The sequence below is a fragment of the Oreochromis niloticus genome, unplaced genomic scaffold, assembly GCF_001858045.2.
Source record: "Oreochromis niloticus isolate F11D_XX unplaced genomic scaffold, O_niloticus_UMD_NMBU tig00006539_pilon, whole genome shotgun sequence".
NCBI classification, from domain to species: Eukaryota; Metazoa; Chordata; class Actinopteri; order Cichliformes; family Cichlidae; genus Oreochromis; species Oreochromis niloticus.
The window spans coordinates 367,632-395,580 of record NW_020328055.1 but is presented as its reverse complement, the minus strand read 5'-3'; the positions used below and the strand labels follow the sequence as shown (position 1 = coordinate 395,580).

The following is a 27,949-nucleotide window of genomic DNA, read 5'->3' as shown; positions in this document are numbered from 1 at the left end:
GATCATCTCTGAATGGCGCAAAAACAAAATGGAGGTTTTGGCCTGGTCAAAGTGCAGACTGGAATCAGATTGAGATGATTTAGCATGACCTTAAAAACTCAGCCTATGCTAGAAAAAGTGGCCGAATTAAAACAATTCTGCAAAGAAGAGTGGACCAAAATTCCTCCACAGCGCTGTAAAACACTCATCACCAGTTATTGCAAATGCTTGATTGCAGTTCTTGCTCGATGACAAAACCACTTATTAGGTTTAGAAGGATATTACTTTTTCACATGAGGTAAAGTTGGAGAGCTTTTTTCCCAAACTAAATGAAACCATCATTTAAAAAACTACAATCTGTATTTACTCTGACCATCTGTGTTAAAATTTGAAATTGGAAACATGTAAGTGTAACAAACATGTTAAAACATAAGAAATCAGGAAGGGGCAAAAAAAAGCTTTCTGCTAAAAAAAGATTGAGAGCAGAAGTTTTTTGCACTGCATTTTTAAATGAAGATATATTGCATTTATTTGCAATTAAAGACAGACAGAGCAGAAAGTGTGTTACTGTTTTACATCCACAGACACACAAGAAAAGAAGCAGGCAACATGAGGTCTCATCAAGTTATGGCAATTTTATTTGTGTATTTAAGTACATGTATTCAGAATAAAGTTTTTAAAAAACAAACAAACGTCCCAAGTAAAGTATGGGGGATTTTTAGGAGGAGAGGGACGGTGAAAGAGAAAGTGGGTTAAAGGTGAGAGGTGAGGGTAGAGAAGATGAGAGAGAGAGAGAGAAGAAGGATGGGGTGAAAGAAAGGTGGAGAGACGGGGAAGGAAGAAGATGCTGCTGGTCAGTTTTTTCTCAGCAGTCTGCTCCAGAATCCACTCCTGTCCTCGGCTTTCTTTTCTTTTTCTTTTGCCTTCAGCTCTTTTACGGTTTTTTTTAGCTGCTCCTCGGCATCTTGAAATTTTTCTTTCAGCTGCTGTTTGGCCAGTTTCCCTTTCTGTTTGAGGAGCTCTTTAGCTTCCTTTTTGTGCTTTTTTATTTCTTTAAGTGCATCTTTGCAGTCTTTCTTGGTCACCTCAGAGCCTGTCATTTCTTTCTTGAATACCTTCACCTCAAGTTTCTCTTCTGCAAGTTCTTCTTGCACTTTCATCAGTTCCTTCTTCAGAGTTTCACTTTCCTGTTTTGCCTCCCATTTTCCATGTGTCTCTTTTTCTAGAGCGTCTTGTGTTTCCAGCAACTTCTTCTTCATGTTTTGAGTGTAACTCTTTGTATCTTCCATTTCTTTCTCTGCTTCCTGTAGTTTAATTTTCTCTTCCTCCAACACTTTTTGAGCTTCCAGCAATTCTTTCTTGATATTTTCACTCTCATTTTCTGCCTCATGTTTACCTTTTTTCTCCTCTTCAAGTTCTTGCTTTACATGCAGTAATTCCTTTCTCAGTATTTCAGCTTCAGCCATTGCATTTTCAGCCTCTTGTGTTGCCAACTGCATTTTCCTTTTTTCCTCTTCAAAAGCTTTCTGCACCTCCTGTAATTCCTGCATCACATTTTCTGCCTCCTTCTTTGCAGTTTGATATTTATTTTTGGCTTCTTGTGCTGTGGTTTTCACTTCCTCCAGTTTTTTTGAGCTTCCAACAGTCCTTTCTTGATATTTTCATTCTCATTTTCTGCCTGTTGTTTTCCCATTTTCTCTCCTTTAAGTCTTAGACTTACATGCAGTAATTCCTTCAATACTATTTCAGTTTCAAACTTGGAATTTTTAGCTTCTCCTCTTGATTTTTCTGCCTCTTCTTTTAATTTGACATTTTCAGCCTGTATTTTTTGAAATTCCTCTTGTAGGTTAGTCAGCTCAGACTGTACTGTACCATATGGTGAAGCACTCACCAAGCCTCTTCTTGATCTCCCTTGATTCATTTTGGCCCTTTAAACAAAGAAACCAACGTATTGTGGAGAAGGGAAGTTTTCAATGGGTTTTTTTTTCCTCAACTGTCGTTTGTCCTGCACAGAGATGCTGCTGTAGATGTGTCTCTAGCCGTGTCTGGATACAATGAAAAATGCTGTAACTAAGTGCTTGTGTTGCACAGTTCTTCTAAACATTCCATTTCATGCATGCTCCGCCCACATTGTCAGGAAGGTCAGGTGCTGCATCACCAAATGCTGCTCCCGTTGCCTAGCAATAACAGCTGTTTACTTTTTGGGGTCTGGTTCATTATTTAATAAAGAAAACATGTCCAAGTATTGCAACCATGGTGCTGAGGCTCAGCGCATATTCTAGCCTGCTGTGTGTGTGGACAGCTAGAAATCACTGGTGGGCAACATGAGTGAGGAGAAAAGTTTTTTACCAAATGTTTTCATCAAAGCTTCTCCATCATTGACAGGGATTGTTTGGGTCTTCACACTCATCTCCACGAACCCTAAAAAGTGGGTCTCACTTTGCTCATATAATGCCAGGAGTGTCTCCATATTCCACAAAAGTCTATGCAGACATGTAACAGTATCCCATATTCATATAAATATTAATATTATAACAAAAGCTGTCACCAACACAATTGTCCCAAGTGCTTTTGTTTTTTTTAAACAGGATTTTCAAGTAGAGGATTTCCCTATAGCTTATTTTTTAAATATTTTGTACACAATAACAGAATAATTTCAGAAAAACACAAAATGACTGGTGTCAATATTATTTGCCCCACAAAAAAGGTTCCTTTTCATTGAGCTGGGCAATGATGTGCTTGAACTTTGTAATGTGCAAAGCTTTTAAAATCAAGTTAAAACTGTGACCCAACAGTATAAAGGTAAAAGTTCGAGCTGTCACTCGACAAAGCATCATGCCAAAAACAAACAAAATGAGTTTAGACTTGAGAAAAAGAATTGTTGATGCTAACAAAGCAGGAGAAGATATACAGAGTTTTCGCAATGTTTCCAAGTGTGACAAACTGGAGTGAGAAGAAATTCAAAGAGAGCCACACAGTACAGAACAAGCCTGGCAGAGGCAGGAATCGAGAGAGTTCAAAGACTCTGGAAAGAAAACTAGTAAGAGATGTGTTTAAAGACTAATAAAAAATGCTAAGACACGAGTGAATAACTTAGTCAAGTCAGGAATTGTAGTCTGGAAGAGGACAATCACTAGAAGCCTGCACAGGAATGGACTGCAAGATTGCAAACCAAGAAAAACTCGACTTCTGCAAAACAGACACCTTCATACCAGACTGAAGTATAGATTAGATTAGAGATTAGATGAAACTTTATTAATCCCTCGGGTGGGTTCCTCCGGGAAATACCGTTTCCAGTAGCACAGCACCGACAGAAGTTGCATGTTACAGAGTTGGAATACCAAATAAAGGGGAATGAGAGTAAGGATATGAGCATAAATATACCATATATACACATATATAAATACAGAACATATAATAGGGTTAAATAGGAATACCAGTGGTTTGCACATTTGACTGAGTCTATTGCACAGTGAATATCACAAAAAAATATTGCAAATATTGCACAGTGAAAAAAAGCACTACAGCTCAGTTGTTCCCGCCCTCATTTGTCCTCCTGTTCCCCTCCCTCTCCCTCCAACGAGGAGTTAACTAGAGCAACACCCAGGCTGGAATATGGCCAAAATATTTTACTCAAGAAATCACTTAACTAGAACGTGTCTGACAAAGTGAAGTTGATAAAAGATCTCAGAAAGCAACATCATGGACATCTAAAGAAACAGCTAAGAACACTGAACTCTATCAGTCTGGAAAGGGTTACAAACAATGTTCCTATAAGCTGCGCACGTGCGCAATTGCGCACTGCTGGCACGGTCTCTGCGCACAAAAAATCTGTGTTGCGCACAAAGAAATTACCTGAATTGAAATTAAAATTAATACTTTAACAATTCTGTTTTGCAGTGTTAGTCAGTGAGTGACTGGCTGCTCCCATATTGTATTAGAAGATGCCACCTTATCCCATAGTCCAGCCAATAATGCGATTTACATTCGTATATACGCAGCTAATCAACGTGGTTGACAGGCTATGACAGCGTCCTTATGTGCCGACACCGGTGTTTTAGCTGGCAAAGCGGCGTGGCTGATGTGGAGTGAAGCCACGTTAATGACAACGTGTACAACGTTGGAGATGTGAACAGGACAGACGAACAATTGATGGAAAAAGTGTGGACTTTATACAGTTTTTAAATTGTGTTGAAGGCCACGTAAAACCAGAGTTGTGATTAAAAAAAAATATGCACTGTTTGGTTTTCTTCCTGAATACTGTCATTGCTTATATTTACTGCGGGAATAACGGTAAAACAGCGTTTTATAAGAAAAAGGCTCGAAAGCACTCTCCGCCTGTGAGCAAAACAAACTCCACCCCCCTCTCCTTTCCTATTCGTCCAAAAGTACATGTTGACCAATCAAAAATGATATGGCAACGTGGCATCTAGTTGTTAAGAAACGGGGGGAAGTTTTAGGAGTGACGGCGGTGCTTTGATATGTGAGAGATTTGCGACGTTTAGCGCAAATCTTGTGTAGTTAGTGTGTAGTGTAGTTTTGTTGTGTGTGTCAGAACAATGAGGCGGCTGCTGAACGTTACAGGTGTTACAGGAGTGATACATCTGCTGTTGTCAGGCCTGCAGGTATCAGGCTGTTGTTCTCCTTTATCTCATAGGGGACAGAAATTATTTTTTGGAGTGGCACAAATAATTTGTGTGGCATCAGATTTGATGCAGAACAGCTGATTGTTCTGTAAATAGTTTGAAATGTTTTTAAATAAACGCCTTGGCTGCATTTAAAAAAAAAAATAGCTGCAAAACTTTGTTTTTTGCCAAACTGAGTTACTTTTTTGAAGAAGTAACTATATAATTAATTGCCCAACATTGGTCTTATATACTGTATTTTGCAGACAGAGAGTTACAGGACTCTCTCCAGACCACAGACTCATAATACAAGTCAGAGCTTTTTTTAAAAAGAGAGAAGTTGTGTTTTCAAAACTGGAGTTCAAGTTATTTTTACTTCCAATACTGTTAACATACTACACAGGTCAATGACTAGATTTTTTTACATTTTCATTGTAAGTGGGCTTAAGCAGTTAATTAAAAGTAGTCTAACATAAATGTAAATGCTGTAATTTGATTATTTTAATAACCATGTAAGTTGGATGGATTAGATATCGGCGCGACCACAGTGCACACGTCTGATGTCGCTCACAGTGGTCCAAGGGATCGCTCACGGAGTTTGTGTGTTCGCTCAGACACGTGAAAAATTAGAGGGAACATTGGTTACAAAGGCATTTCAAACGCTTTGGGAATCGAACCACGATGAGGGCCATTATCCAGAAATGTGGAAAACCTGAAGGCCTCACTTGTCTCATTTAATGTGCCCTGAAGCTCAAGTGCACCAGGACAATAATGCAAAACACAGCAGCAAGATCATCTCTGAATGGCGCAAAAACAAAATGGAGGTTTTGGCCTGGTCAAAGTGCAGACTGGAATCAGATTGAGATGATTTAGCATGACCTTAAAAACTCAGCCTATGCTAGAAAAAGTGGCCGAATTAAAACAATTCTGCAAAGAAGAGTGGACCAAAATTCCTCCACAGCGCTGTAAAACACTCATCACCAGTTATTGCAAATGCTTGATTGCAGTTCTTGCTCGATGACAAAACCACTTATTAGGTTTAGAAGGATATTACTTTTTCACATGAGGTAAAGTTGGAGAGCTTTTTTCCCAAACTAAATGAAACCATCATTTAAAAAACTACAATCTGTATTTACTCTGACCATCTGTGTTAAATTTGAAATTGGAAACATGTAAGTGTAACAAACATGTTAAAACATAAGAAATCAGGAAGGGGCAAAAAAAGCTTTCTGCTAAAAAAAGATTGAGAGCAGAAGTTTTTTGCACTGCATTTTTAAATGAAGATATATTGCATTTATTTGCAATTAAAGACAGACAGAGCAGAAAGTGTGTTACTGTTTTACATCCACAGACACACAAGAAAAGAAGCAGGCAACATGAGGTCTCATCAAGTTATGGCAATTTTATTTGTGTATTTAAGTACATGTATTCAGAATAAAGTTTTTAAAAAACAAACAAACGTCCCAAGTAAAGTATGGGGGATTTTTAGGAGGAGAGGGACGGTGAAGAGAAAGTGGGTTAAAGGTGAGAGGTGAGGGTAGAGAGATGAGAGAGAGAGAGAGAAGAAGGATGGGGTGAAAGAAAGGTGGAGAGACGGGGAAGGAAGAAGATGCTGCTGGGTCAGTTTTTTCTCAGCAGTCTGCTCCAGAATCCACTCCTGTCCTCGGCTTTCTTTTCTTTTTCTTTTGCCTTCAGCTCTTTTACGTTTTTTTTAGCTGCTCCTCGGCATCTTGAAATTTTTCTTTCAGCTGCTGTTTGGCCAGTTTCCCTTTCTGTTTGAGGAGCTCTTTAGCTTCCTTTTTGTGCTTTTTTATTTCTTTAAGTGCATCTTTGCAGTCTTTCTTGGTCACCTCAGAGCCTGTCATTTCTTTCTTGAATACCTTCACCTCAAGTTTCTCTTCTGCAAGTTCTTCTTGCACTTTCATCAGTTCCTTCTTCAGAGTTTCACTTTCCTGTTTTGCCTCCCATTTTCCATGTGTCTCTTTTTCTAGAGCGTCTTGTGTTTCCAGCAACTTCTTCTTCATGTTTTGAGTGTAACTCTTTGTATCTTCCATTTCTTTCTCTGCTTCCTGTAGTTTAATTTTCTCTTCCTCCAACACTTTTTGAGCTTCCAGCAATTCTTTCTTGATATTTTCACTCTCATTTTCTGCCTCATGTTTACCTTTTTTCTCCTCTTCAAGTTCTTGCTTTACATGCAGTAATTCCTTTCTCAGTATTTCAGCTTCAGCCATTGCATTTTCAGCCTCTTGTGTTGCCAACTGCATTTTCCTTTTTTCCTCTTCAAAAGCTTTCTGCACCTCCTGTAATTCCTGCATCACATTTTCTGCCTCCTTCTTTGCAGTTTGATATTTATTTTTGGCTTCTTGTGCTGTGGTTTTCACTTCCTCCAGTGTTTTTTGAGCTTCCAACAGTCCTTTCTTGATATTTTCATTCTCATTTTCTGCCTGTTGTTTTCCCATTTTCTCTCCTTTAAGTCTTAGACTTACATGCAGTAATTCCTTCAATACTATTTCAGTTTCAAACTTGGAATTTTTAGCTTCTCCTCTTGATTTTTCTGCCTCTTCTTTTAATTTGACATTTTCAGCCTGTATTTTTTGAAATTCCTCTTGTAGGTTAGTCAGCTCAGACTGTACTGTACCATATGGTGAAGCACTCACCAAGCCTCTTCTTGATCTCCCTTGATTCATTTTGGCCCTTTAAACAAAGAAACCAACGTATTGTGGAGAAGGGAAGTTTTCAATGGGTTTTTTTTCCTCAACTGTCGTTTGTCCTGCACAGAGATGCTGCTGTAGATGTGTCTCTAGCCGTGTCTGGATACAATGAAAAATGCTGTAACTAAGTGCTTGTGTTGCACAGTTCTTCTAAACATTCCATTTCATGCATGCTCCGCCCACATTGTCAGGAAGGTCAGGTGCTGCATCACCAAATGCTGCTCCCGTTGCCTAGCAATAACAGCTGTTTACTTTTTGGGGTCTGGTTCATTATTTAATAAAGAAACATGTCCAAGTATTGCAACCATGGTGCTGAGGCTCAGCGCATATTCTAGCCTGCTGTGTGTGTGGACAGCTAGAAATCACTGGTGGGCAACATGAGTGAGGAGAAAAGTTTTTTACCAAATGTTTTCATCAAAGCTTCTCCATCATTGACAGGGATTGTTTGGGTCTTCACACTCATCTCCACGAACCCTAAAAAGTGGGTCTCACTTTGCTCATATAATGCCAGGAGTGTCTCCATATTCCACAAAAGTCTATGCAGACATGTAACAGTATCCCATATTCATATAAATATTATTAATATTATAACAAAAGCTGTCACCAACACAATTGTCCCAAGTGCTTTTGTTTTTTTTAAACAGGATTTTCAAGTAGAGGATTTCCCTATAGCTTATTTTTTAAATATTTTGTACACAATAACAGAATAATTTCAGAAAAACACAAAATGACTGGTGTCAATATTATTTGCCCCACAAAAAGGTTCCTTTTCATTGAGCTGGGCAATGATGTGCTTGAACTTTGTAATGTGCAAAGCTTTTAAAATCAAGTTAAAACTGTGACCCAACAGTATAAAAGGTAAAAGTTCGAGCTGTCACTCGACAAAGCATCATGCCAAAAACAAACAAAATGAGTTTAGACTTGAGAAAAAGAATTGTTGATGCTAACAAAGCAGGAGAAGATATACAGAGTTTTCGCAATGTTTCCAAGTGTGACAAACTGGAGTGAGAAGAAATTCAAAGAGAGCCACACAGTACAGAACAAGCCTGGCAGAGGCAGGAATCGAGAGAGTTCAAAGACTCTGGAAAGAAACTAGTAAGAGATGTGTTTAAAGACTAATAAAAAATGCTAAGACACGAGTGAATAACTTAGTCAAGTCAGGAATTGTAGTCTGGAAGAGGACAATCACTAGAAGCCTGCACAGGAATGGACTGCAAGATTGCAAACCAAGAAAAACTCGACTTCTGCAAAACAGACACCTTCATACCAGACTGAAGTATAGATTAGATTAGAGATTAGATGAAACTTTATTAATCCCTCGGGTGGGTTCCTCCGGGAAATACCGTTTCCAGTAGCACAGCACCGACAGAAGTTGCATGTTACAGAGTTGGAATACCAAATAAAGGGGAATGAGAGTAAGGATATGAGCATAAATATACCATATATACACATATATAAATACAGAACATATAATAGGGTTAAATAGGAATACCAGTGGTTTGCACATTTGACTGAGTCTATTGCACAGTCGAATATCACAAAAAAAATATTGCAAATATTGCACAGTGAAAAAAAGCACTACAGCTCAGTTGTTCCCGCCCTCATTTGTCCTCCTGTTCCCCCTCCCTCTCCCCTCCAACGAGGAGTTAACTAGAGCAACACCCAGGCTGGAATATGGCCAAAATATTTTACTCAAGAAATCACTTAACTAGAACGTGTCTGACAAAGTGAAGTTGACTAAAAGATCTCAGAAAGCAACATCATGGACATCTAAAGAAACAGCTAAGAAACACTGAACTCTATCAGTCTGGAAAGGGTTACAAACAATGTTCCCTATAAGCTGCGCACGTGCGCAATTGCGCACTGCTGGCACGGTCTCTGCGCACAAAAATCTGTGTTGCGCACAAAGAAAATTAACCTGAATTGAAATTAAAATTAATACTTTAACAATTCTGTTTTGCAGTGTTAGTCAGTGAGTGACTGGCTGCTCCCATATTGTATTAGAAGATGCCACCTTATCCCATAGTCCAGCCAATAATGCGATTTACATTCGTATATACGCAGCTAATCAACGTGGTTGACAGGCTATGACAGCGTCCTTATGTGCCGACACCGGTGTTTTAGCTGGCAAAGCGGCGTGGCTGATGTGGAGTGAAGCCACGTTAATGACAACGTGTACAACCGTTGGAGATGTGAACAGGACAGACAGAACAATTGATGGAAAAAGTGTGGACTTTATACCAGTTTTTAAATTGTGTTGATAGGCCACGTAAAACCAGAGTTGTGATTAAAAAAAAATATGCACTGTTTGGTTTTCTTCCTGAATACTGTCATTGCTTATATTTACTGCGGGAATAAACGGTAAAAACAGCGTTTTATAAGAAAAAAGGCTCGAAAGCACTCTCCGCCTGTGAGCAAAAACAAACTCCACCCCCCTCTCCCTTTCCTATTCGTCCAAAAAAGTACCATGTTGACCAATCAAAAATGATATGGCAACGTGGCATCTAGTTGTTAAGAAACGGGGGAAGTTTTAGGAGTGACGGCGGTGCTTTGATATGTGAGAGATTTGCGACGTTTAGCGCAAATCTTGTGTAGTTAGTGTGTAGTGTAGTTTTGTTGTGTGTGTCAGAACAATGAGGCGGCTGCTGAACGTTACAGGTGTTACAGGAGTGATACATCTGCTGTTGTCAGGCCTGCAGGTATCAGGCTGTTGTTCTCCTTTATCTCATAGGGGACAGAAATTATTTTTTGGAGTGGCACAAATAATTTGTGTGGCATCAGATTTGATGCAGAACAGCTGATTGTTCTGTAAATAGTTTGAAATGTTTTTAAATAAACGCCTTGGCTGCATTTAAAAAAAAAAAAATAGCTGCAAAACTCTTTGTTGTTTGCCAAACTGAGTTACTTTTTTGAAGAAGTAACTATATAATTAATTGCCCAACATTGGTCATTATATACTGTATTTTGCAGACAGAGAGTTACAGGACTCTCTCCCAGACCACAGACTCATAATACAAGTCAGAGCTTTTTTTAAAAAGAGAGAAAGTTGTGTTTTCAAAACTGGAGTTCAAGTTATTTTTACTTCCAATACTGTTAACATACTACACAGGTCAATGACTAGATTTTTTTTACATTTTCATTGTAAGTGGGCTTAAGCAGTTAATTAAAAGTAGTCTAACATAAATGTAAATGCTGTAATTTGATTATTTTAATAAACCATGTAAGTTGGATGGATTAGATATCGGCGCGACCACAGTGCACACGTCTGATGTCGCTCACAGTGGTCCAAGGGATCGCTCACGGAGTTTGTGTGTTCGCTCAGACACGTGAAAAATTAGAGGGAACATTGGTTACAAAGGCATTTCAAACGCTTTGGGAATCGAACCACGATGAGGGCCATTATCCAGAAAATGTGGAAAACCTGAAGGCCTCACTTGTCTCATTTAATGTGCCCTGAAGCTCAAGTGCACCAGGACAATAATGCAAAACACAGCAGCAAGATCATCTCTGAATGGCGCAAAAAACAAAATGGAGGTTTTGGCCTGGTCAAAGTGCAGACTGGAATCAGATTGAGATGATTTAGCATGACCTTAAAAACTCAGCCTATGCTAGAAAAAGTGGCCGAATTAAAACAATTCTGCAAAGAAGAGTGGACCAAAATTCCTCCACAGCGCTGTAAAACACTCATCACCAGTTATTGCAAATGCTTGATTGCAGTTCTTGCTCGATGACAAAACCACTTATTAGGTTTAGAAGGATATTACTTTTTCACATGAGGTAAAGTTGGAGAGCTTTTTTCCCAAACTAAATGAAACCATCATTTAAAAAACTACAATCTGTATTTACTCTGACCATCTGTGTTAAAATTTGAAATTGGAAACATGTAAGTGTAACAAACATGTTAAAACATAAGAAATCAGGAAGGGGCAAAAAAAAGCTTTCTGCTAAAAAAAGATTGAGAGCAGAAGTTTTTTGCACTGCATTTTTAAATGAAGATATATTGCATTTATTTGCAATTAAAGACAGACAGAGCAGAAAGTGTGTTACTGTTTTACATCCACAGACACACAAGAAAAGAAGCAGGCAACATGAGGTCTCATCAAGTTATGGCAATTTTATTTGTGTATTTAAGTACATGTATTCAGAATAAAGTTTTTAAAAAACAAACAAACGTCCCAAGTAAAGTATGGGGGATTTTTAGGAGGAGAGGGACGGTGAAAGAGAAAGTGGGTTAAAGGTGAGAGGTGAGGGTAGAGACGATGAGAGAGAGAGAGAGAAGAAGGATGGGGTGAAAGAAAGGTGGAGAGACGGGGAAGGAAGAAGATGCTGCTGGGTCAGTTTTTTCTCAGCAGTCTGCTCCAGAATCCACTCCTGTCCTCGGCTTTCTTTTCTTTTTCTTTTGCCTTCAGCTCTTTTACGGTTTTTTTTAGCTGCTCCTCGGCATCTTGAAATTTTTCTTTCAGCTGCTGTTTGGCCAGTTTCCCTTTCTGTTTGAGGAGCTCTTTAGCTTCCTTTTTGTGCTTTTTTATTTCTTTAAGTGCATCTTTGCAGTCTTTCTTGGTCACCTCAGAGCCTGTCATTTCTTTCTTGAATACCTTCACCTCAAGTTTCTCTTCTGCAAGTTCTTCTTGCACTTTCATCAGTTCCTTCTTCAGAGTTTCACTTTCCTGTTTTGCCTCCCATTTTCCATGTGTCTCTTTTTCTAGAGCGTCTTGTGTTTCCAGCAACTTCTTCTTCATGTTTTGAGTGTAACTCTTTGTATCTTCCATTTCTTTCTCTGCTTCCTGTAGTTTAATTTTCTCTTCCTCCAACACTTTTGAGCTTCCAGCAATTCTTTCTTGATATTTTCACTCTCATTTTCTGCCTCATGTTTACCTTTTTTCTCCTCTTCAAGTTCTTGCTTTACATGCAGTAATTCCTTTCTCAGTATTTCAGCTTCAGCCATTGCATTTTCAGCCTCTTGTGTTGCCAACTGCATTTTCCTTTTTTCCTCTTCAAAAGCTTTCTGCACCTCCTGTAATTCCTGCATCACATTTTCTGCCTCCTTCTTTGCAGTTTGATATTTATTTTTGGCTTCTTGTGCTGTGGTTTTCACTTCCTCCAGTGTTTTTTGAGCTTCCAACAGTCCTTTCTTGATATTTTCATTCTCATTTTCTGCCTGTTGTTTTCCCATTTTCTCTCCTTTAAGTCTTAGACTTACATGCAGTAATTCCTTCAATACTATTTCAGTTTCAAACTTGGAATTTTTAGCTTCTCCTCTTGATTTTTCTGCCTCTTCTTTTAATTTGACATTTTCAGCCTGTATTTTTTGAAATTCCTCTTGTAGGTTAGTCAGCTCAGACTGTACTGTACCATATGGTGAAGCACTCACCAAGCCTCTTCTTGATCTCCCTTGATTCATTTTGGCCCTTTAAACAAAGAAACCAACGTATTGTGGAGAAGGGAAGTTTTCAATGGGTTTTTTTTTCCTCAACTGTCGTTTGTCCTGCACAGAGATGCTGCTGTAGATGTGTCTCTAGCCGTGTCTGGATACAATGAAAAATGCTGTAACTAAGTGCTTGTGTTGCACAGTTCTTCTAAACATTCCATTTCATGCATGCTCCGCCCACATTGTCAGGAAGGTCAGGTGCTGCATCACCAAATGCTGCTCCCGTTGCCTAGCAATAACAGCTGTTTACTTTTTGGGGTCTGGTTCATTATTTAATAAAGAAAACATGTCCAAGTATTGCAACCATGGTGCTGAGGCTCAGCGCATATTCTAGCCTGCTGTGTGTGTGGACAGCTAGAAATCACTGGTGGGCAACATGAGTGAGGAGAAAAGTTTTTTACCAAATGTTTTCATCAAAGCTTCTCCATCATTGACAGGGATTGTTTGGGTCTTCACACTCATCTCCACGAACCCTAAAAAGTGGGTCTCACTTTGCTCATATAATGCCAGGAGTGTCTCCATATTCCACAAAAGTCTATGCAGACATGTAACAGTATCCCATATTCATATAAATATTATTAATATTATAACAAAAGCTGTCACCAACACAATTGTCCCAAGTGCTTTTGTTTTTTTTAAACAGGATTTTCAAGTAGAGGATTTCCCTATAGCTTATTTTTTAAATATTTTGTACACAATAACAGAATAATTTCAGAAAAACACAAAATGACTGGTGTCAATATTATTTGCCCCACAAAAAAGGTTCCTTTTCATTGAGCTGGGCAATGATGTGCTTGAACTTTGTAATGTGCAAAGCTTTTAAAATCAAGTTAAAACTGTGACCCAACAGTATAAAAGGTAAAAGTTCGAGCTGTCACTCGACAAAGCATCATGCCAAAAACAAACAAAATGAGTTTAGACTTGAGAAAAAGAATTGTTGATGCTAACAAAGCAGGAGAAGATATACAGAGTTTTCGCAATGTTTCCAAGTGTGACAAACTGGAGTGAGAAGAAATTCAAAGAGAGCCACACAGTACAGAACAAGCCTGGCAGAGGCAGGAATCGAGAGAGTTCAAAGACTCTGGAAAGAAAACTAGTAAGAGATGTGTTTAAAGACTAATAAAAAATGCTAAGACACGAGTGAATAACTTAGTCAAGTCAGGAATTGTAGTCTGGAAGAGGACAATCACTAGAAGCCTGCACAGGAATGGACTGCAAGATTGCAAACCAAGAAAAACTCGACTTCTGCAAAACAGACACCTTCATACCAGACTGAAGTATAGATTAGATTAGAGATTAGATGAAACTTTATTAATCCCTCGGGTGGGTTCCTCCGGGAAATACCGTTTCCAGTAGCACAGCACCGACAGAAGTTGCATGTTACAGAGTTGGAATACCAAATAAAGGGGAATGAGAGTAAGGATATGAGCATAAATATACCATATATACACATATATAAATACAGAACATATAATAGGGTTAAATAGGAATACCAGTGGTTTGCACATTTGACTGAGTCTATTGCACAGTCGAATATCACAAAAAAAATATTGCAAATATTGCACAGTGAAAAAAAGCACTACAGCTCAGTTGTTCCCGCCCTCATTTGTCCTCCTGTTCCCCCTCCCTCTCCCCTCCAACGAGGAGTTAACTAGAGCAACACCCAGGCTGGAATATGGCCAAAATATTTTACTCAAGAAATCACTTAACTAGAACGTGTCTGACAAAGTGAAGTTGACTAAAAGATCTCAGAAAGCAACATCATGGACATCTAAAGAAACAGCTAAGAAACACTGAACTCTATCAGTCTGGAAAGGGTTACAAACAATGTTCCCTATAAGCTGCGCACGTGCGCAATTGCGCACTGCTGGCACGGTCTCTGCGCACAAAAAATCTGTGTTGCGCACAAAGAAAATTAACCTGAATTGAAATTAAAATTAATACTTTAACAATTCTGTTTTGCAGTGTTAGTCAGTGAGTGACTGGCTGCTCCCATATTGTATTAGAAGATGCCACCTTATCCCATAGTCCAGCCAATAATGCGATTTACATTCGTATATACGCAGCTAATCAACGTGGTTGACAGGCTATGACAGCGTCCTTATGTGCCGACACCGGTGTTTTAGCTGGCAAAGCGGCGTGGCTGATGTGGAGTGAAGCCACGTTAATGACAACGTGTACAACCGTTGGAGATGTGAACAGGACAGACAGAACAATTGATGGAAAAAGTGTGGACTTTATACCAGTTTTTAAATTGTGTTGATAGGCCACGTAAAACCAGAGTTGTGATTAAAAAAAAATATGCACTGTTTGGTTTTCTTCCTGAATACTGTCATTGCTTATATTTACTGCGGGAATAAACGGTAAAAACAGCGTTTTATAAGAAAAAAGGCTCGAAAGCACTCTCCGCCTGTGAGCAAAAACAAACTCCACCCCCTCTCCCTTTCCTATTCGTCCAAAAAAGTACCATGTTGACCAATCAAAAAATGATATGGCAACGTGGCATCTAGTTGTTAAGAAACGGGGGGAAGTTTTAGGAGTGACGGCGGTGCTTTGATATGTGAGAGATTTGCGACGTTTAGCGCAAATCTTGTGTAGTTAGTGTGTAGTGTAGTTTTGTTGTGTGTGTCAGAACAATGAGGCGGCTGCTGAACGTTACAGGTGTTACAGGAGTGATACATCTGCTGTTGTCAGGCCTGCAGGTATCAGGCTGTTGTTCTCCTTTATCTCATAGGGGACAGAAATTATTTTTTGGAGTGGCACAAATAATTTGTGTGGCATCAGATTTGATGCAGAACAGCTGATTGTTCTGTAAATAGTTTGAAATGTTTTTAAATAAACGCCTTGGCTGCATTTAAAAAAAAAAAAATAGCTGCAAAACTCTTGTTGTTTGCCAAACTGAGTTACTTTTTTGAAGAAGTAACTATATAATTAATTGCCCAACATTGGTCATTATATACTGTATTTTGCAGACAGAGAGTTACAGGACTCTCTCCCAGACCACAGACTCATAATACAAGTCAGAGCTTTTTTTAAAAGAGAGAAAGTTGTGTTTTCAAAATGGAGTTCAAGTTATTTTTACTTCCAATACTGTTAACATACTACACAGGTCAATGACTAGATTTTTTTACATTTTCATTGTAAGTGGGCTTAAGCAGTTAATTAAAAGTAGTCTAACATAAATGTAAATGCTGTAATTTGATTATTTTAATAAACCATGTAAGTTGGATGGATTAGATATCGGCGCGACCACAGTGCACACGTCTGATGTCGCTCACAGTGGTCCAAGGGATCGCTCACGGAGTTTGTGTGTTCGCTCAGACACGTGAAAAATTAGAGGGAACATTGGTTACAAAGGCATTTCAAACGCTTTGGGAATCGAACCACGATGAGGGCCATTATCCAGAAAATGTGGAAAACCTGAAGGCCTCACTTGTCTCATTTAATGTGCCCTGAAGCTCAAGTGCACCAGGACAATAATGCAAAACACAGCAGCAAGATCATCTCTGAATGGCGCAAAAAACAAAATGGAGGTTTTGGCCTGGTCAAAGTGCAGACTGGAATCAGATTGAGATGATTTAGCATGACCTTAAAAACTCAGCCTATGCTAGAAAAAGTGGCCGAATTAAAACAATTCTGCAAAGAAGAGTGGACCAAAATTCCTCCACAGCGCTGTAAAACACTCATCACCAGTTATTGCAAATGCTTGATTGCAGTTCTTGCTCGATGACAAAACCACTTATTAGGTTTAGAAGGATATTACTTTTTCACATGAGGTAAAGTTGGAGAGCTTTTTTCCCAAACTAAATGAAACCATCATTTAAAAAACTACAATCTGTATTTACTCTGACCATCTGTGTTAAAATTTGAAATTGGAAACATGTAAGTGTAACAAACATGTTAAAACATAAGAAATCAGGAAGGGGCAAAAAAAAGCTTTCTGCTAAAAAAAGATTGAGAGCAGAAGTTTTTTGCACTGCATTTTTAAATGAAGATATATTGCATTTATTTGCAATTAAAGACAGACAGAGCAGAAAGTGTGTTACTGTTTTACATCCACAGACACACAAGAAAAGAAGCAGGCAACATGAGGTCTCATCAAGTTATGGCAATTTTATTTGTGTATTTAAGTACATGTATTCAGAATAAAGTTTTTAAAAAACAAACAAACGTCCCAAGTAAAGTATGGGGGGATTTTTAGGAGGAGAGGGACGGTGAAAGAGAAAGTGGGTTAAAGGTGAGAGGTGAGGGTAGAGAAGATGAGAGAGAGAGAGAGAAGAAGGATGGGGTGAAAGAAAGGTGGAGAGACGGGGAAGGAAGAAGATGCTGCTGGGTCAGTTTTTTCTCAGCAGTCTGCTCCAGAATCCACTCCTGTCCTCGGCTTTCTTTTCTTTTTCTTTTGCCTTCAGCTCTTTTACGTTTTTTTTAGCTGCTCCTCGGCATCTTGAAATTTTTCTTTCAGCTGCTGTTTGGCCAGTTTCCCTTTCTGTTTGAGGAGCTCTTTAGCTTCCTTTTTGTGCTTTTTTATTTCTTTAAGTGCATCTTTGCAGTCTTTCTTGGTCACCTCAGAGCCTGTCATTTCTTTCTTGAATACCTTCACCTCAAGTTTCTCTTCTGCAAGTTCTTCTTGCACTTTCATCAGTTCCTTCTTCAGAGTTTCACTTTCCTGTTTTGCCTCCCATTTTCCATGTGTCTCTTTTTCTAGAGCGTCTTGTGTTTCCAGCAACTTCTTCTTCATGTTTTGAGTGTAACTCTTTGTATCTTCCATTTCTTTCTCTGCTTCCTGTAGTTTAATTTTCTCTTCCTCCAACACTTTTTGAGCTTCCAGCAATTCTTTCTTGATATTTTCACTCTCATTTTCTGCCTCATGTTTACCTTTTTTCTCCTCTTCAAGTTCTTGCTTTACATGCAGTAATTCCTTTCTCAGTATTTCAGCTTCAGCCATTGCATTTTCAGCCTCTTGTGTTGCCAACTGCATTTTCCTTTTTTCCTCTTCAAAAGCTTTCTGCACCTCCTGTAATTCCTGCATCACATTTTCTGCCTCCTTCTTTGCAGTTTGATATTTATTTTTGGCTTCTTGTGCTGTGGTTTTCACTTCCTCCAGTGTTTTTTGAGCTTCCAACAGTCCTTTCTTGATATTTTCATTCTCATTTTCTGCCTGTTGTTTTCCCATTTTCTCTCCTTTAAGTCTTAGACTTACATGCAGTAATTCCTTCAATACTATTTCAGTTTCAAACTTGGAATTTTTAGCTTCTCCTCTTGATTTTTCTGCCTCTTCTTTTAATTTGACATTTTCAGCCTGTATTTTTTGAAATTCCTCTTGTAGGTTAGTCAGCTCAGACTGTACTGTACCATATGGTGAAGCACTCACCAAGCCTCTTCTTGATCTCCCTTGATTCATTTTGGCCCTTTAAACAAAGAAACCAACGTATTGTGGAGAAGGGAAGTTTTCAATGGGTTTTTTTTTCCTCAACTGTCGTTTGTCCTGCACAGAGATGCTGCTGTAGATGTGTCTCTAGCCGTGTCTGGATACAATGAAAAATGCTGTAACTAAGTGCTTGTGTTGCACAGTTCTTCTAAACATTCCATTTCATGCATGCTCCGCCCACATTGTCAGGAAGGTCAGGTGCTGCATCACCAAATGCTGCTCCCGTTGCCTAGCAATAACAGCTGTTTACTTTTTGGGGTCTGGTTCATTATTTAATAAAGAAAACATGTCCAAGTATTGCAACCATGGTGCTGAGGCTCAGCGCATATTCTAGCCTGCTGTGTGTGTGGACAGCTAGAAATCACTGGTGGGCAACATGAGTGAGGAGAAAAGTTTTTTACCAAATGTTTTCATCAAAGCTTCTCCATCATTGACAGGGATTGTTTGGGTCTTCACACTCATCTCCACGAACCCTAAAAAGTGGGTCTCACTTTGCTCATATAATGCCAGGAGTGTCTCCATATTCCACAAAAGTCTATGCAGACATGTAACAGTATCCCATATTCATATAAATATTATTAATATTATAACAAAAGCTGTCACCAACACAATTGTCCCAAGTGCTTTTGTTTTTTTTAAACAGGATTTTCAAGTAGAGGATTTCCCTATAGCTTATTTTTTAAATATTTTGTACACAATAACAGAATAATTTCAGAAAAACACAAAATGACTGGTGTCAATATTATTTGCCCCACAAAAAAGGTTCCTTTTCATTGAGCTGGGCAATGATGTGCTTGAACTTTGTAATGTGCAAAGCTTTTAAAATCAAGTTAAAACTGTGACCCAACAGTATAAAAGGTAAAAGTTCGAGCTGTCACTCGACAAAGCATCATGCCAAAAACAAACAAAATGAGTTTAGACTTGAGAAAAAGAATTGTTGATGCTAACAAAGCAGGAGAAGATATACAGAGTTTTCGCAATGTTTCCAAGTGTGACAAACTGGAGTGAGAAGAAATTCAAAGAGAGCCACACAGTACAGAACAAGCCTGGCAGAGGCAGGAATCGAGAGAGTTCAAAGACTCTGGAAAGAAAACTAGTAAGAGATGTGTTTAAAGACTAATAAAAAATGCTAAGACACGAGTGAATAACTTAGTCAAGTCAGGAATTGTAGTCTGGAAGAGGACAATCACTAGAAGCCTGCACAGGAATGGACTGCAAGATTGCAAACCAAGAAAAACTCGACTTCTGCAAAACAGACACCTTCATACCAGACTGAAGTATAGATTAGATTAGAGATTAGATGAAACTTTATTAATCCCTCGGGTGGGTTCCTCCGGGAAATACCGTTTCCAGTAGCACAGCACCGACAGAAGTTGCATGTTACAGAGTTGGAATACCAAATAAAGGGGAATGAGAGTAAGGATATGAGCATAAATATACCATATATACACATATATAAATACAGAACATATAATAGGGTTAAATAGGAATACCAGTGGTTTGCACATTTGACTGAGTCTATTGCACAGTCGAATATCACAAAAAAAATATTGCAAATATTGCACAGTGAAAAAAGCACTACAGCTCAGTTGTTCCCGCCCTCATTTGTCCTCCTGTTCCCCCTCCCTCTCCCCTCCAACGAGGAGTTAACTAGAGCAACACCCAGGCTGGAATATGGCCAAAATATTTTACTCAAGAAATCACTTAACTAGAACGTGTCTGACAAAGTGAAGTTGACTAAAAGATCTCAGAAAGCAACATCATGGACATCTAAAGAAACAGCTAAGAAACACTGAACTCTATCAGTCTGGAAAGGGTTACAAACAATGTTCCCTATAAGCTGCGCACGTGCGCAATTGCGCACTGCTGGCACGGTCTCTGCGCACAAAAAATCTGTGTTGCGCACAAAGAAAATTAACCTGAATTGAAATTAAAATTAATACTTTAACAATTCTGTTTTGCAGTGTTAGTCAGTGAGTGACTGGCTGCTCCCATATTGTATTAGAAGATGCCACCTTATCCCATAGTCCAGCCAATAATGCGATTTACATTCGTATATACGCAGCTAATCAACGTGGTTGACAGGCTATGACAGCGTCCTTATGTGCCGACACCGGTGTTTTAGCTGGCAAAGCGGCGTGGCTGATGTGGAGTGAAGCCACGTTAATGACAACGTGTACAACCGTTGGAGATGTGAACAGGACAGACAGAACAATTGATGGAAAAAGTGTGGACTTTATACCAGTTTTTAAATTGTGTTGATAGGCCACGTAAAACCAGAGTTGTGATTAAAAAAAATATGCACTGTTTGGTTTTCTTCCTGAATACTGTCATTGCTTATATTTACTGCGGGAATAAACGGTAAAAACAGCGTTTTATAAGAAAAAAGGCTCGAAAGCACTCTCCGCCTGTGAGCAAAAACAAACTCCACCCCCCTCTCCCTTTCCTATTCGTCCAAAAAAGTACCATGTTGACCAATCAAAAAATGATATGGCAACGTGGCATCTAGTTGTTAAGAAACGGGGGGAAGTTTTAGGAGTGACGGCGGTGCTTTGATATGTGAGAGATTTGCGACGTTTAGCGCAAATCTTGTGTAGTTAGTGTGTAGTGTAGTTTTGTTGTGTGTGTCAGAACAATGAGGCGGCTGCTGAACGTTACAGGTGTTACAGGAGTGATACATCTGCTGTTGTCAGGCCTGCAGGTATCAGGCTGTTGTTCTCCTTTATCTCATAGGGGACAGAAATTATTTTTTGGAGTGGCACAAATAATTTGTGTGGCATCAGATTTGATGCAGAACAGCTGATTGTTCTGTAAATAGTTTGAAATGTTTTTAAATAAACGCCTTGGCTGCATTTAAAAAAAAAAAAATAGCTGCAAAACTCTTTGTTGTTTGCCAAACTGAGTTACTTTTTTGAAGAAGTAACTATATAATTAATTGCCCAACATTGGTCATTATATACTGTATTTTGCAGACAGAGAGTTACAGGACTCTCTCCCAGACCACAGACTCATAATACAAGTCAGAGCTTTTTTTAAAAGAGAGAAAGTTGTGTTTTCAAAATTGGAGTTCAAGTTATTTTTACTTCCAATACTGTTAACATACTACACAGGTCAATGACTAGATTTTTTTTACATTTTCATTGTAAGTGGGCTTAAGCAGTTAATTAAAAGTAGTCTAACATAAATGTAAATGCTGTAATTTGATTATTTTAATAAACCATGTAAGTTGGATGGATTAGATATCGGCGCGACCACAGTGCACACGTCTGATGTCGCTCACAGTGGTCCAAGGGATCGCTCACGGAGTTTGTGTGTTCGCTCAGACACGTGAAAAATTAGAGGGAACATTGGTTACAAAGGCATTTCAAACGCTTTGGGAATCGAACCACGATGAGGGCCATTATCCAGAAAATGTGGAAAACCTGAAGGCCTCACTTGTCTCATTTAATGTGCCCTGAAGCTCAAGTGCACCAGGACAATAATGCAAAACACAGCAGCAAGATCATCTCTGAATGGCGCAAAAAACAAAATGGAGGTTTTGGCCTGGTCAAAGTGCAGACTGGAATCAGATTGAGATGATTTAGCATGACCTTAAAAACTCAGCCTATGCTAGAAAAAGTGGCCGAATTAAAACAATTCTGCAAAGAAGAGTGGACCAAATTCCTCCACAGCGCTGTAAAACACTCATCACCAGTTATTGCAAATGCTTGATTGCAGTTCTTGCTCGATGACAAAACCACTTATTAGGTTTAGAAGGATATTACTTTTTCACATGAGGTAAAGTTGGAGAGCTTTTTTCCCAAACTAAATGAAACCATCATTTAAAAAACTACAATCTGTATTTACTCTGACCATCTGTGTTAAAATTTGAAATTGGAAACATGTAAGTGTAACAAACATGTTAAAACATAAGAAATCAGGAAGGGGCAAAAAAAAGCTTTCTGCTAAAAAAAGATTGAGAGCAGAAGTTTTTTGCACTGCATTTTTAAATGAAGATATATTGCATTTATTTGCAATTAAAGACAGACAGAGCAGAAAGTGTGTTACTGTTTTACATCCACAGACACACAAGAAAAGAAGCAGGCAACATGAGGTCTCATCAAGTTATGGCAATTTTATTTGTGTATTTAAGTACATGTATTCAGAATAAAGTTTTTAAAAAACAAACAAACGTCCCAAGTAAAGTATGGGGGGATTTTTAGGAGGAGAGGGACGGTGAAAGAGAAAGTGGGTTAAAGGTGAGAGGTGAGGGTAGAGAAGATGAGAGAGAGAGAGAGAAGAAGGATGGGGTGAAAGAAAGGTGGAGAGACGGGGAAGGAAGAAGATGCTGCTGGGTCAGTTTTTTCTCAGCAGTCTGCTCCAGAATCCACTCCTGTCCTCGGCTTTCTTTTCTTTTTCTTTTGCCTTCAGCTCTTTTACGGTTTTTTTTAGCTGCTCCTCGGCATCTTGAAATTTTTCTTTCAGCTGCTGTTTGGCCAGTTTCCCTTTCTGTTTGAGGAGCTCTTTAGCTTCCTTTTTGTGCTTTTTTATTTCTTTAAGTGCATCTTTGCAGTCTTTCTTGGTCACCTCAGAGCCTGTCATTTCTTTCTTGAATACCTTCACCTCAAGTTTCTCTTCTGCAAGTTCTTCTTGCACTTTCATCAGTTCCTTCTTCAGAGTTTCACTTTCCTGTTTTGCCTCCCATTTTCCATGTGTCTCTTTTTCTAGAGCGTCTTGTGTTTCCAGCAACTTCTTCTTCATGTTTTGAGTGTAACTCTTTGTATCTTCCATTTCTTTCTCTGCTTCCTGTAGTTTAATTTTCTCTTCCTCCAACACTTTTTGAGCTTCCAGCAATTCTTTCTTGATATTTTCACTCTCATTTTCTGCCTCATGTTTACCTTTTTTCTCCTCTTCAAGTTCTTGCTTTACATGCAGTAATTCCTTTCTCAGTATTTCAGCTTCAGCCATTGCATTTTCAGCCTCTTGTGTTGCCAACTGCATTTTCCTTTTTTCCTCTTCAAAAGCTTTCTGCACCTCCTGTAATTCCTGCATCACATTTTCTGCCTCCTTCTTTGCAGTTTGATATTTATTTTTGGCTTCTTGTGCTGTGGTTTTCACTTCCTCCAGTGTTTTTTGAGCTTCCAACAGTCCTTTCTTGATATTTTCATTCTCATTTTCTGCCTGTTGTTTTCCCATTTTCTCTCCTTTAAGTCTTAGACTTACATGCAGTAATTCCTTCAATACTATTTCAGTTTCAAACTTGGAATTTTTAGCTTCTCCTCTTGATTTTTCTGCCTCTTCTTTTAATTTGACATTTTCAGCCTGTATTTTTTGAAATTCCTCTTGTAGGTTAGTCAGCTCAGACTGTACTGTACCATATGGTGAAGCACTCACCAAGCCTCTTCTTGATCTCCCTTGATTCATTTTGGCCCTTTAAACAAAGAAACCAACGTATTGTGGAGAAGGGAAGTTTTCAATGGGTTTTTTTTTCCTCAACTGTCGTTTGTCCTGCACAGAGATGCTGCTGTAGATGTGTCTCTAGCCGTGTCTGGATACAATGAAAAATGCTGTAACTAAGTGCTTGTGTTGCACAGTTCTTCTAAACATTCCATTTCATGCATGCTCCGCCCACATTGTCAGGAAGGTCAGGTGCTGCATCACCAAATGCTGCTCCCGTTGCCTAGCAATAACAGCTGTTTACTTTTGGGGTCTGGTTCATTATTTAATAAAGAAAACATGTCCAAGTATTGCAACCATGGTGCTGAGGCTCAGCGCATATTCTAGCCTGCTGTGTGTGTGGACAGCTAGAAATCACTGGTGGGCAACATGAGTGAGGAGAAAAGTTTTTTACCAAATGTTTTCATCAAAGCTTCTCCATCGCTGACAGGGATTGTTTGGGTCTTCACACTCATCTCCACGAACCCTAAAAAGTGGGTCTCACTTTGCTCATATAATGCCAGGAGTGTCTCCATATTCCACAAAAGTCTATGCAGACATGTAACAGTATCCCATATTCATATAAATATTATTAATATTATAACAAAAGCTGTCACCAACACAATTGTCCCAAGTGCTTTTGTTTTTTTTAAACAGGATTTTCAAGTAGAGGATTTCCCTATAGCTTATTTTTTAAATATTTTGTACACAATAACAGAATAATTTCAGAAAAACACAAAATGACTGGTGTCAATATTATTTGCCCCACAAAAAAGGTTCCTTTTCATTGAGCTGGGCAATGATGTGCTTGAACTTTGTAATGTGCAAAGCTTTTCAAATCAAGTTAAAACTGTGACCCAACAGTATAAAGGTAAAAGTTCGAGCTGTCACTCGACAAAGCATCATGCCAAAAACAAACAAAATGAGTTTAGACTTGAGAAAAAGAATTGTTGATGCTAACAAAGCAGGAGAAGATATACAGAGTTTTCGCAATGTTTCCAAGTGTGACAAACTGGAGTGAGAAGAAATTCAAAGAGAGCCACACAGTACAGAACAAGCCTGGCAGAGGCAGGAATCGAGAGAGTTCAAAGACTCTGGAAAGAAAACTAGTAAGAGATGTGTTTAAAGACTAATAAAAAATGCTAAGACACGAGTGAATAACTTAGTCAAGTCAGGAATTGTAGTCTGGAAGAGGACAATCACTAGAAGCCTGCACAGGAATGGACTGCAAGATTGCAAACCAAGAAAAACTCGACTTCTGCAAAACAGACACCTTCATACCAGACTGAAGTATAGATTAGATTAGAGATTAGATGAAACTTTATTAATCCTCGGGTGGGTTCCTCCGGGAAATACCGTTTCCAGTAGCACAGCACCGACAGAAGTTGCATGTTACAGAGTTGGAATACCAAATAAAGGGGAATGAGAGTAAGGATATGAGCATAAATATACCATATATACACATATATAAATACAGAACATATAATAGGGTTAAATAGGAATACCAGTGGTTTGCACATTTGACTGAGTCTATTGCACAGTCGAATATCACAAAAAAAATATTGCAAATATTGCACAGTGAAAAAAAGCACTACAGCTCAGTTGTTCCCGCCCTCATTTGTCCTCCTGTTCCCCCTCCCTCTCCCCTCCAACGAGGAGTTAACTAGAGCAACACCCAGGCTGGAATATGGCCAAAATATTTTACTCAAGAAATCACTTAACTAGAACGTGTCTGACAAAGTGAAGTTGACTAAAAGATCTCAGAAAGCAACATCATGGACATCTAAAGAAACAGCTAAGAAACACTGAACTCTATCAGTCTGGAAAGGGTTACAAACAATGTTCCCTATAAGCTGCGCACGTGCGCAATTGCGCACTGCTGGCACGGTCTCTGCGCACAAAAAATCTGTGTTGCGCACAAAGAAAATTAACCTGAATTGAAATTAAAATTAATACTTTAACAATTCTGTTTTGCAGTGTTAGTCAGTGAGTGACTGGCTGCTCCCATATTGTATTAGAAGATGCCACCTTATCCCATAGTCCAGCCAATAATGCGATTTACATTCGTATATACGCAGCTAATCAACGTGGTTGACAGGCTATGACAGCGTCCTTATGTGCCGACACTGGTGTTTTAGCTGGCAAAGCGGCGTGGCTGATGTGGAGTGAAGCCACGTTAATGACAACGTGTACAACCGTTGGAGATGTGAACAGGACAGACAGAACAATTGATGGAAAAAGTGTGGACTTTATACCAGTTTTTAAATTGTGTTGATAGGCCACGTAAAACCAGAGTTGTGATTAAAAAAAATATGCACTGTTTGGTTTTCTTCCTGAATACTGTCATTGCTTATATTTACTGCGGGAATAAACGGTAAAAACAGCGTTTTATAAGAAAAAAGGCTCGAAAGCACTCTCCGCCTGTGAGCAAAAACAAACTCCACCCCCCTCTCCCTTTCCTATTCGTCCAAAAAGTACCATGTTGACCAATCAAAAAATGATATGGCAACGTGGCATCTAGTTGTTAAGAAACGGGGGGAAGTTTTAGGAGTGACGGCGGTGCTTTGATATGTGAGAGATTTGCGACGTTTAGCGCAAATCTTGTGTAGTTAGTGTGTAGTGTAGTTTTGTTGTGTGTGTCAGAACAATGAGGCGGCTGCTGAACGTTACAGGTGTTACAGGAGTGATACATCTGCTGTTGTCAGGCCTGCAGGTATCAGGCTGTTGTTCTCCTTTATCTCATAGGGGACAGAAATTATTTTTTGGAGTGGCACAAATAATTTGTGTGGCATCAGATTTGATGCAGAACAGCTGATTGTTCTGTAAATAGTTTGAAATGTTTTTAAATAAACGCCTTGGCTGCATTTAAAAAAAAAAAAATAGCTGCAAAACTCTTTGTTGTTTGCCAAACTGAGTTACTTTTTTGAAGAAGTAACTATATAATTAATTGCCCAACACTGGTCATTATATACTGTATTTTGCAGACAGAGAGTTACAGGACTCTCTCCCAGACCACAGACTCATAATACAAGTCAGAGCTTTTTTTTAAAAGAGAGAAAGTTGTGTTTTCAAAATTGGAGTTCAAGTTATTTTTACTTCCAATACTGCTAACATACTACACAGGTCAATGACTAGATTTTTTTTACATTTTCATTGTAAGTGGGCTTAAGCAGTTAATTAAAAGTAGTCTAACATAAATGTAAATGCTGTAATTTGATTATTTTAATAAACCATGTAAGTTGGATGGATTAGATATCGGCGCGACCACAGTGCACACGTCTGATGTCGCTCACAGTGGTCCAAGGGATCGCTCACGGAGTTTGTGTGTTCGCTCAGACACGTGAAAAATTAGAGGGAACATTGGTTACAAAGGCATTTCAAACGCTTTGGGAATCGAACCACGATGAGGGCCATTATCCAGAAAATGTGGAAAACCTGAAGGCCTCACTTGTCTCATTAATGTGCCCTGAAGCTCAAGTGCACCAGGACAATAATGCAAAACACAGCAGCAAGATCATCTCTGAATGGCGCAAAAAACAAAATGGAGGTTTTGGCCTGGTCAAAGTGCAGACTGGAATCAGATTGAGATGATTTAGCATGACCTTAAAAACTCAGCCTATGCTAGAAAAAGTGGCCGAATTAAAACAATTCTGCAAAGAAGAGTGGACCAAAATTCCTCCACAGCGCTGTAAAACACTCATCACCAGTTATTGCAAATGCTTGATTGCAGTTCTTGCTCGATGACAAAACCACTTATTAGGTTTAGAAGGATATTACTTTTTCACATGAGGTAAAGTTGGAGAGCTTTTTTCCCAAACTAAATGAAACCATCATTTAAAAAACTACAATCTGTATTTACTCTGACCATCTGTGTTAAAATTTGAAATTGGAAACATGTAAGTGTAACAAACATGTTAAAACATAAGAAATCAGGAAGGGGCAAAAAAAAGCTTTCTGCTAAAAAAAGATTGAGAGCAGAAGTTTTTTGCACTGCATTTTTAAATGAAGATATATTGCATTTATTTGCAATTAAAGACAGACAGAGCAGAAAGTGTGTTACTGTTTTACATCCACAGACACACAAGAAAAGAAGCAGGCAACATGAGGTCTCATCAAGTTATGGCAATTTTATTTGTGTATTTAAGTACATGTATTCAGAATAAAGTTTTTAAAAAACAAACAAACGTCCCAAGTAAAGTATGGGGGGATTTTTAGGAGGAGAGGGACGGTGAAAGAGAAAGTGGGTTAAAGGTGAGAGGTGAGGGTAGAGAAGATGAGAGAGAGAGAGAGAAGAAGGATGGGGTGAAAGAAAGGTGGAGAGACGGGGAAGGAAGAAGATGCTGCTGGGTCAGTTTTTTCTCAG

General features: G+C 38.8%; 1 long non-coding RNA gene across 1 annotated transcript; it reads left to right on the top strand.

Annotated features, from left to right (window-relative positions):
- The first annotated feature begins 690 nt into the window (after positions 1 to 690).
- LOC112845285 (uncharacterized) lies at positions 691 to 12,125 on the top strand. Its single transcript, XR_003218088.1, has 3 exons — positions 691 to 730; positions 5,540 to 5,543; positions 11,590 to 12,125. It is a non-coding gene; the product is annotated as an uncharacterized LOC112845285 (long non-coding RNA).
- The last annotated feature ends 15,824 nt before the right edge of the window (positions 12,126 to 27,949 follow it).